Source organism: Mytilus galloprovincialis, chromosome 12, assembly GCF_965363235.1.
Source record: "Mytilus galloprovincialis chromosome 12, xbMytGall1.hap1.1, whole genome shotgun sequence".
In the NCBI taxonomy this organism is placed as follows: Eukaryota; Metazoa; Mollusca; class Bivalvia; order Mytilida; family Mytilidae; genus Mytilus; species Mytilus galloprovincialis.
This window is the reverse complement of record NC_134849.1, coordinates 18,081,177-18,090,615: the sequence shown is the minus strand read 5'-3', so window position 1 is coordinate 18,090,615 and position 9,439 is coordinate 18,081,177. Positions and strand designations below refer to the sequence as shown.

General features: G+C 37.6%; 1 long non-coding RNA gene across 1 annotated transcript; it reads right to left on the bottom strand.

Moving 5' to 3' along the window:
- Positions 1-3,595: 3,595 nt before the first annotated feature.
- LOC143054214 (uncharacterized) lies at positions 3,596-8,647 on the bottom strand. Its single transcript, XR_012971602.1, has 3 exons — positions 8,423-8,647; positions 3,996-8,129; positions 3,596-3,702 (listed from the first exon to the last, which is right to left on the bottom strand). It is a non-coding gene; the product is annotated as an uncharacterized LOC143054214 (long non-coding RNA).
- Between the last annotated feature and the right edge of the window lie 792 nt (positions 8,648-9,439).

The window sequence follows — 9,439 nt, the reverse complement described above, 5'->3', positions numbered from 1 at the left end:
TCTAGCTACTTGCAAGGGCGATTCTTTGCAATAATGTCGTCCACTATCCGGAGCACCGCAGGATATCATAATTAACCTTAAAATTTCGGTCTCACTAACACAGGCACTTGTTTCTATCCATTGGAAGACCCACTATCAACGTATATTTACGAGCTCGTAAATATACGTTGATAGTGGGTCTTCCAATGGATAGAAACAAGTGCCTGTGCTCACTAATTAGCAACAAGAAAAATTTTAGCGACAAGAAGCGTCGAGAAGCGACAAGAAGCATCAAGAAGCGACAAGAAGCGACAAGAAGAATAATTTTAGCGACAATAAGCGACAAGAAACTATTTAGCGACAAGAACACATTTTTTTTGAATTACAATTACTTATTCCAAATAAATGTTTAAAGGATATGCAAAAGAAAATAATTTTAGCAACAAGAAAGTAAATATCCTATCAATAAATTTATGATAGATAAAAATGAAACATAGATCTAATATTGTTACATTTATTTACAAATATTTGTGCATCATTGTCCACAAATAAAATCTAATGGACGACTTATAGTTCGCAAGACGCATTAATAGCTATAATGTTATTGGGATTTTCTTTTTAGTTTTTGTTGTAAAATAATTTTTATTTTTTAAATACTTTTATTGTTGTTTATATTTGATAATCGTTTTGTTGAATTGAATTTTGGCTAATTAATTTTTCGTACATTTATTTATATCATTCCGGTTCTTAAGTTTTGTTGAAAATGTTTTAAATATCTTTTCAGAGATTTCAATTTTCGTATTGGAAAGATTTGCAATCAATTCAAAACCCGTCATTACGTGACTTTGCTAGTAAACTCCCTAATATAGCAGAAGCAAGCAAAAGCAAAAACACTGTGAAAAAGTACTCTTGTAAACGCTTTTAAAAGATTTAGCGTTTGGTGTTCAAATTACGATTTATGTCCACTGCCAGCTTCAGTGATAACAGTTGCAGTTTATTTATCATTTTTGATACAATCCGAAGTTTCATCTTCTGTTTTAAATGGCACTTTTTATGGAATAAAATGGGAACATGATTTAAACCTGTATAGTAATGTGTTTACAAGTGATTTTTTGTCAATAGTTCTAGAAGGTGGAGTCAGACTTTTATCAAAACCAGTCAACAAAAAAGAACCTATCACTCACGATATAATAAACAGTGGCGGATCCAGGGGGGGGGGGGGGGGGGGGGGGGGTTCGGGGGTGCGCACCCCCCTTTATTTTTGCCGATCAATGCATTTGTATCGGGACATATGTTTTGCACCCCCCCCCCTTTGCCCTGGGTGCCCTGGGTTAGCAACCCCCCTTTCGAAAATTCCTGCATCCGCCCCTGATAAAGAGAGTCATAGACAAGTTTGGTTTATCTACTAATTTAGCAGACTTAAGAATTTGCTGTTTAGTCCTTTTGAGTTATGCGGGATTTTTAAGATACAGTGAACTTTCTCATTTAAAAGCTTCGAATTTACGATTTTACGATTCGCATGTCGAAATCACCATAGTATCTAGCAAAACCGACGTTTACAGACAAGGCAATGTAGTTGTGATAGCAAAAACTAACTCTGATTTATGTCCAGTTGCAATGTTAAAAAGATATTTGGAAGCAGCAAATATTTCCATTTTTTCAGATGAGTTTATTTTTAGAGCTATTTCTTTTTTAAAGTCCAGGAATAGTCATATTTTGTGTAAAGCTAACAAACCATTGTCATACACACGAGCTCGAGAGTTGTTATTAAGCACATTGTCAGAAGTAGGTTGTAAAAAAGAACAATTTGGTTTACACAGTTTAAGAAGCGGCGGTGTTTCAGAAACTGCACATAATCGCATCCCTGAAAGATTATTAAAATCACACGGTCGTTGGAAGTCGGATTTGGCTAAAGACGGTTACATAAAAAAAACCCTTAAAAATAGATTGTCAGTAATATCCAAAAGTTTGAATTTATAGTTAATTATGAAATGTCAATAGCACGTACAATACACATTTATACTTTTACCTTTGTTTTGTCGAACTGCTTTGGTGCATCTCTCAATTCACATAAGTCTTTAGTTGTCTTTGAAGTAATCAGAAAAGTTTTATGTTCGGATGAGCAAGCGAAGGAGAACATAATAATATTTCTTATTTAATAAAATAATTGTATTTACTTTCTTTGCGTAATAAGAAGTAATTCGGTTCTACACCTTTATATAATTGTGTTGGCGTCTTTTTCTAATTATCGAGAAAACACCAAAGCGAGTTCTACAGTTATATTTAGATATTATTTATTACAATGTTTTTGTATGGAAGTTTATTTTTTTCTTGTTCTAATTCATATTATTTATATTTGTAGATTGTGTGATTCCAGAATTGTGTTGATAATTTGGACTTTGAAATAATTTAATACAATTTGGACTAATATATTGGATATGAATGAAACATTTTGTTGAAAAAAGTTTATTAAAACTGCTTTGGTGCATCTCTCGATTCACATAAGTCTTAAGTTGTCTTTGAAGTAATCAGGAAAGTTTTATGTTCGGACGAGCAAGCGAAGGAGAACATAAATATACTTATGTCACCGTAGCTATTTATTAGGGTACAGTTATATACTAGTACTACACTATATGTTGTGTGTACTATATATTTACTACGTTCATTCATACATTCATTCATTCATTCATTCATTGACGGACAGTTAGAAAAAGACTTTATTCTATTTACTTCTCTGCACGAAGTTATTATGCATACAACCCCGTCACTTTTTCTAGCACTATATATACGGTGAACTCGTACTAGTTAATGCGAGTTTCACACACTTTAGCACGCACGCTACATAAGGGACACCTAACTTTTTCCCTACTTTCAGGTAAGCACATTTTCTTTTAGGCCTTATCATGCATGTACTTCTATCCAATTCATAGTTCAATTTATAAGGAAACTTCAAGTTAACATTTGAAATAAATGTTTATTATAATTATGTACTTTCAGTGTGAAATAAATGGTTTGCAACATTATATTTCGTCACATATTCAACGCCCTATTTACGAAGATCAAGTGGCCATATTACCCTGTGACAATTTGGAGATTCCACCGAGATCATTATTGGCAATCCTTATTTCATGCTGTACCATTGTTGATTATGAAGTCTGTGTCAGTTTAGTATTCGGCACAATATAGATGTCTAGTTATATCCTGTCAACTTGACTCCATTCGTCTCCATATTCCGTCAAGTAAATGTTTCACAGTTTTGCAACGAAAACAACGAAATCTGTTTGACGAGAAATTATACATGCCGGCCTGATGTATTATTATGGAGAGTATATTTTTAATGTGTTCCGTGTAACAAGGTACGCAAAAGTATAATTACTACAGTGTTTAGCGCATACCTTTATAGAAAGATTTGTGAATTGTTTCAATTAGTTTGAAATCAATGTTAGTTTCATGTGAAAATGTATAAATCTAACATATTAAATTTTTTGTGAATGTACTACATATGATGTGCTTATCAGTATATCCGTATAATATGTATTGATTATGAAGTGAACTTCATTTGTTATTTTGTTTTACTACGAATCTACTCAACCGTATACATGTACATGAGGATCAACTATGTACTGGCCTGACCAGTGAGTGTAACCAAGACGACTGGGTTTAAGTAAAGATAAACAATCAGGAGCTGACTTTTATTTCACTACCAATCCAAATGGTGAAAAACTGAAAATACAAATATAACTACAATTTTACAATGTGTTCAATGATAATTAAAGTCCATTAAAAATACGGATAAACAGTTCGTAGAAATATAAAGCTGTTAAAGTTCTTTATAATAATGAATAGATGAATATTCTTGCACACGTCGGGTTCTGTCTTGAATAAAATCGTGTAATCGCAGATACGAACAGTTTGAACGGTAAAATGTTCATAGTTTCTTTATAACATAGGGAAATATATTAAAACAGTTCATCGCTAATGTAGACATGATTTGTAATGTTTTAAATGTAACTCACGCTGTGGTTAGCCACGAATTGTTCTTTTGGACAACGTGTCCGCTGAATGTTCTTTGCAGTTGTGCACACGGCCTGCTGAGCAGTTTTTCTCATTAGAAGAGAGGGGAAAGTAACGCGGATTCCTACACTGTCCTTTATAAAACTCCTAAAACTGGCGCACATAAAGAGATGTACGGAATGAAACGTTAACAATATAAAATGATGATCACATGAAGAATAAATGATGAATGAGTCCAGAACACTCCCCGTCTGAGGTCTATCTGACATCACTATTCCATTATCGAAAACAAATAAAATGTTAAATATATAACAACAGTACAAATATTCACTTAGAAGTAGTCCAACGGGAGGCTGGGTATTTCACAGCTTCTATCCTAGACAAGGCGGTGTTTCCTACGAGATCGCGGCGATCTAAGATCCAACTCCATGGCTGTAGTTCTAATTGAAGAATCTCCTTTCAACACGGATATGCGATCCAACGAGGACGTCTTGCGAGACGGACGCTTTCCTTTACGTTTACGGCATACAGTAGACCAGTCGGTGCTATGTTCCTTTTCTTGGTGACTTAAGTCGAGATTGTGTATTCTACTTTCCTCTTGTCCTTGTGTATCCAAAGGCGAATTGAAGCTTTCCTTGGGAATTGAATGTTTTCGGATGTACTTTTCTTTGTCGGCATTCACTTTTGGTGGCGTTGCTTCCGAAGTGAACTTTTCGGCTTCTGCAAATCTGACGATTGAAGTCGCTGATTTCGTTTTCGGTGGCCCATGTAAACGGGGATAAATTTTAGACGAATCAGTTTGAATTTCATTTGACTGGGTGTTGGTTTTATTACACTCAGGTAATTTCTTTGTCTGTGGTTTCACAACACTGCAAGTTGGATTTGTTTTCTTTGTAGTGAGTTCAAGGTGAACATGTTGCTTATCGGAGCGTATTTCTCCAACGATAATCCAACCCAGGTTTAACTTTTGCGCAAATGGAGCCTTTGGTGGTCCTAGACGTTGATCAAGGACATGATGTGCCTCTATAAGGTCTCTTCCAATGAGCAATAGGATTTTGCATTTTCCATCAATCGGGAGAATATGTTTTTGTAGTTCTTGCAAGTGTTGATATTGCAATATATCCTCATGTGTAGCAATTTCGTTCCGATTATTGGGAATGTTATCGCATTCAATCAGTTCAGGCAGATTGAATCTAGTATTGTCTTGTACAGACTTCACGACAAAGCCGTTTCCTCGTTTACCGGAAGTAACTTTGCTGCCGGAGCATGTGGATAACAAATAATCTTTTGTTTCTGCCTGTACGTTGAATAGGCTGAAGAATTCAGGAGCCACGAGAGACCGGTTGCTTTGGTCGTCAATAATTGCATACATGCGAATTACTTTGTCCTGATTATCTTTGTGAAAGACATTCACAGGAAGTATCTTGGCACAAGATTTACTGCTGTTGCCGTCTTTGGAGATATCTGTGCAAGTTGAACTAACAGAGGTTAGCTTGGTTTCAGCTAACTCAAGTTGCTCCCCGCCGTCGACTGATCTAGGCGGTGAAGGCGGTGCACCTTTGGTTTGGTACACTCGATTAGTGTGTAATGCGGTGGTGTGTTGTTTACTTCCGCATTCATTGCAACTGATACTCGCGTTGCAATCACGACTTCTGTGCATAGTCGAATCACAGCATTTGTAGCAAAGATTGTTTTGCCTCAACAGTTCCTTGCGTTCCTCTATAGTTTTGGCTCGGAATGCTCGGCATTCATTCAAGGTATGCTTTGTATTGTGTAGGATACACAGACCTTGTTGTTGACTGCTGTCTTCAGTTTGCTGTTCAACAGCCGTCTTATGGACGTTGACTTTAGAGTACGTCTGAGGTGTGAACCTTGGCGTAGCGTCTTTTGTATTTGGTGTTACCTTTGAACCAAAGATGAACCCAGGATCGTTCTTAATTTTGCTCATTTCCCTGATGAAGGCAGAGAATTCTGTAAAAGGTGGAAAGGCAACTTCATATTTAGACTTGTATCTTGAAGCCCTTGTTATCCACTTTTCTTGGAGTCCGTATGGTAGTTTTTCCACAATGGGATTTACCCCCTTTGACGAGTCGAAGTAAGCTAGCAAACATCCCAGCTTGGGATTTTCTTTGTGATACTCTATTTCTGAGATAATGTCTGACAAATCGTAAAGGAGTGAGTTGTCCTTATTTGTCAAGGTTGGGAATTTGTCAAGTTTACTCCTGAGAGAGGCTTCCAACATTTCTGGAGCACCATATCGCTCATCTAATCTTTGCCATAACCTCTGTAGGCCTCTAGTAGGGTTGTTGGCATTTGATGCCCTAATACTTATGGCATGTTTACCAGACTCTGGCCCTAGCCACTTAATTAGTAAGTCTATTTGTTCCGAGTCAGAAACTTGCAATTCGTCTATGACGTTTTTGAAGCTAGATTTCCCTGTATGGAAGGATTCTGCCAGGTCATTAAAATTTGTTAGCCTGGAGAATAATAGGTCTTTGCGTAGAAGAAATCTAGTTATCTCCGACGTGGGATTGATTTGTTGCTGGTATGCGACAGGGATCTCTTCTATTACGCCTTGTTTTTGGTGTGAAACAGGGATCTCTTCTATAACACCCTGTTTTTGTATGCCAGTTACCAATCCCAGATCTGGGATTAAAGTAACTTCCGGTGACTTAGTATCGGAAGGCAAGACAGCAGATGTCTGTGACAGCAAGTTCAGTGCCGAGGACGGCACGAACGCTGGTGCTTCGTGACTTAGCTCGGTCTTAACAGGAATTTGTTTTTTCTTTTGAGGTCCTGTTACTTCCTTTACAACAGTTGATACAGGAAGTTTATTGACGAAATCTTGCACACGCTGGAGCGGGTCTTCCTTTTCGTCAGGTAGTTCGCTAAAGGCTTGGCTGCCGTCGTATTCCAGGACACGAGCCTCGGCTTCTGCGGTTGCAGCTTCTCTTTTTGCTTCGAGAATGTTCCTAGCGGCCTTAAGTTCGGCTTTTTCTCGGACCGCACGTGCGGCTTCCTGTTCCATTTGAGTTTTCCTGCGAACGGCCTCATGTTCTTTTTTAGCTTTGATGTGCTCTTCCTCCTGTTCTGCTTCGGCTCTTCTACGTGTGGCTTCTTGTTTTGCACGGATAGCTTCTTGTTCGATTTCGGCCTTGATTTCTGTTTGTCTATATAGGGTCTGTTCCTGTAAAACGGCCTCCTGCTTTAGGAGGGCAGCTTCTTGCTCGGCAAAGGCTATCTTCGATCTAGCGGACTCTGCCTTGGCACGCTTTCTCCGTGCTAGGCTCGACATGTCGGAGGCGTGTGAGCTCCCACTGTGCGAGGTGGTCTTGCCCTTAGATGTCCTCGTTTTTGTAGATTTAGCCTTTGTCAAGGTAAGGCGATGCTCGTGCAAAGTTTCAATTGCCAGTTCTACTTTAGACATTCGAATATCCGTTGAGAATTTGCACGTATCAATGTCTTGAAGGCTGTCTAATGTTTTTGTATTTTTCAGAAATGTCAAGTACTCGTCTGTGAGCCTGCGATACTTAGTACAGGCTTGTACAATTTTATCTTGTGCTGTTAACAATTGCTGGAGGTCGTTAGGAGGCTTGGCCGTTTCTAATAACTGAGAATCTAGGTTTGACCATAGGGCCTCTAAGTCGTGATAGAACTTGTCACGTTTTTCTATAAAGGCTCCCTGTCCCTTTTCTGTGAGATCGCGTACTCGCCTAGTCTCGGCGTTTTCATCTAAATTTGTTGTTTTAGACGGATTTTCTTCTGGTTCTTCAGTGACATTTCCCTCCGGGGGCTGAACCTCTTCTTGTTGTTCCGCGTGACTGGGATCCATGATGTCAATCGGCAATGTTTGTTCAACGTTGTTGGTTTGCTGCCGAGTACACACAAGATATGTAGTCCACTGTCAGTGTAAAGGTATGTACGTATGTACGTTGCTACGTTGTCGTTGAAACTACGTTGTTGGTCTGTTGACTGTCGTGGAGTGGCGTCCGTTATCCAAGAAAAGCAACAGGCAAGTTGTAGCTTTTTCACTGTACTGGCCTGACCAGTGAGTGTAACCAAGACGACTGGGTTTAAGTAAAGATAAACAATCAGGAGCTGACTTTTATTTCACTACCAATCCAAATGGTGAAAAACTGAAAATACAAATATAACTACAATTTTACAATGTGTTCAATGATAATTAAAGTCCATTAAAAATACGGATAAACAGTTCGTAGAAATATAAAGCTGTTAAAGTTCTTTATAATAATGAATAGATGAATATTCTTGCACACGTCGGGTTCTGTCTTGAATAAAATCGTGTAATCGCAGATACGAACAGTTTGAACGGTAAAATGTTCATAGTTTCTTTATAACATAGGGAAATATATTAAAACAGTTCATCGCTAATGTAGACATGATTTGTAATGTTTTAAATGTAACTCACGCTGTGGTTAGCCACGAATTGTTCTTTTGGACAACGTGTCCGCTGAATGTTCTTTGCAGTTGTGCACACGGCCTGCTGAGCAGTTTTTCTCATTAGAAGAGAGGGGAAAGTAACGCGGATTCCTACACTGTCCTTTATAAAACTCCTAAAACTGGCGCACATAAAGAGATGTACGGAATGAAACGTTAACAATATAAAATGATGATCACATGAAGAATAAATGATGAATGAGTCCAGAACAAACTAGAAAATCACGTGTTCAAGATAAAGATAAACAGAGCTGTGTATTTCTTTTATTCAGACTATACAAAGAAAATATAACAGTAAATTTGTTTAAAAATATTTTATATTGTTTATGTATTGAAATTTATAAATATTTTATATATATATATATCATTAACTCTTTTAACATATTTTTCATTATATCTCAATAGTAAAACAGCACTTCAATATCAAGTCTAGAGCCCTGCACGACTCTGTTTCATATTCTTTTGCACTTTGACCTTTGACATGTGAAAGGTGAGTAGTCATTATTCATGCTCATTTCATCATTTTCATTATTTCCGTTTGTATTGTCCTTGTATTTGTGTATATGTTTGTATTGTCCAAGTATTGTTACCTTGTTCTTGTATAGAACTGAATATTTTACTAAGACACAGTCAGCCCAGTTTGAACATTTGTTAAGTATCATGGCTAGTAATAAATCCGCCGAGGAGGGCGAATTAGTCGAAAATGTGTCTAAAGTAGACATAGACAAAATGATTAAGTTCTTACATACACATAGTTACATATTATAAAGTTATAGCGGGGCATGAACAAAGACACAGTACCCCAAAGGTGAAAACTGAAGGTATACCACCAAGGCCCCGGCCCTCCCCCTACACCCATAAGAGGGTCTAGTTTTTGTCGTACTGGTGGGATCCAAGGTTTTGGAAATACGTCTAGTAGTTTCAGTGCATATCAGCGACCGAGATTCCCAATTTTTTCTGGTGAAGCTAAAAGTGAAGCGACTTTTGA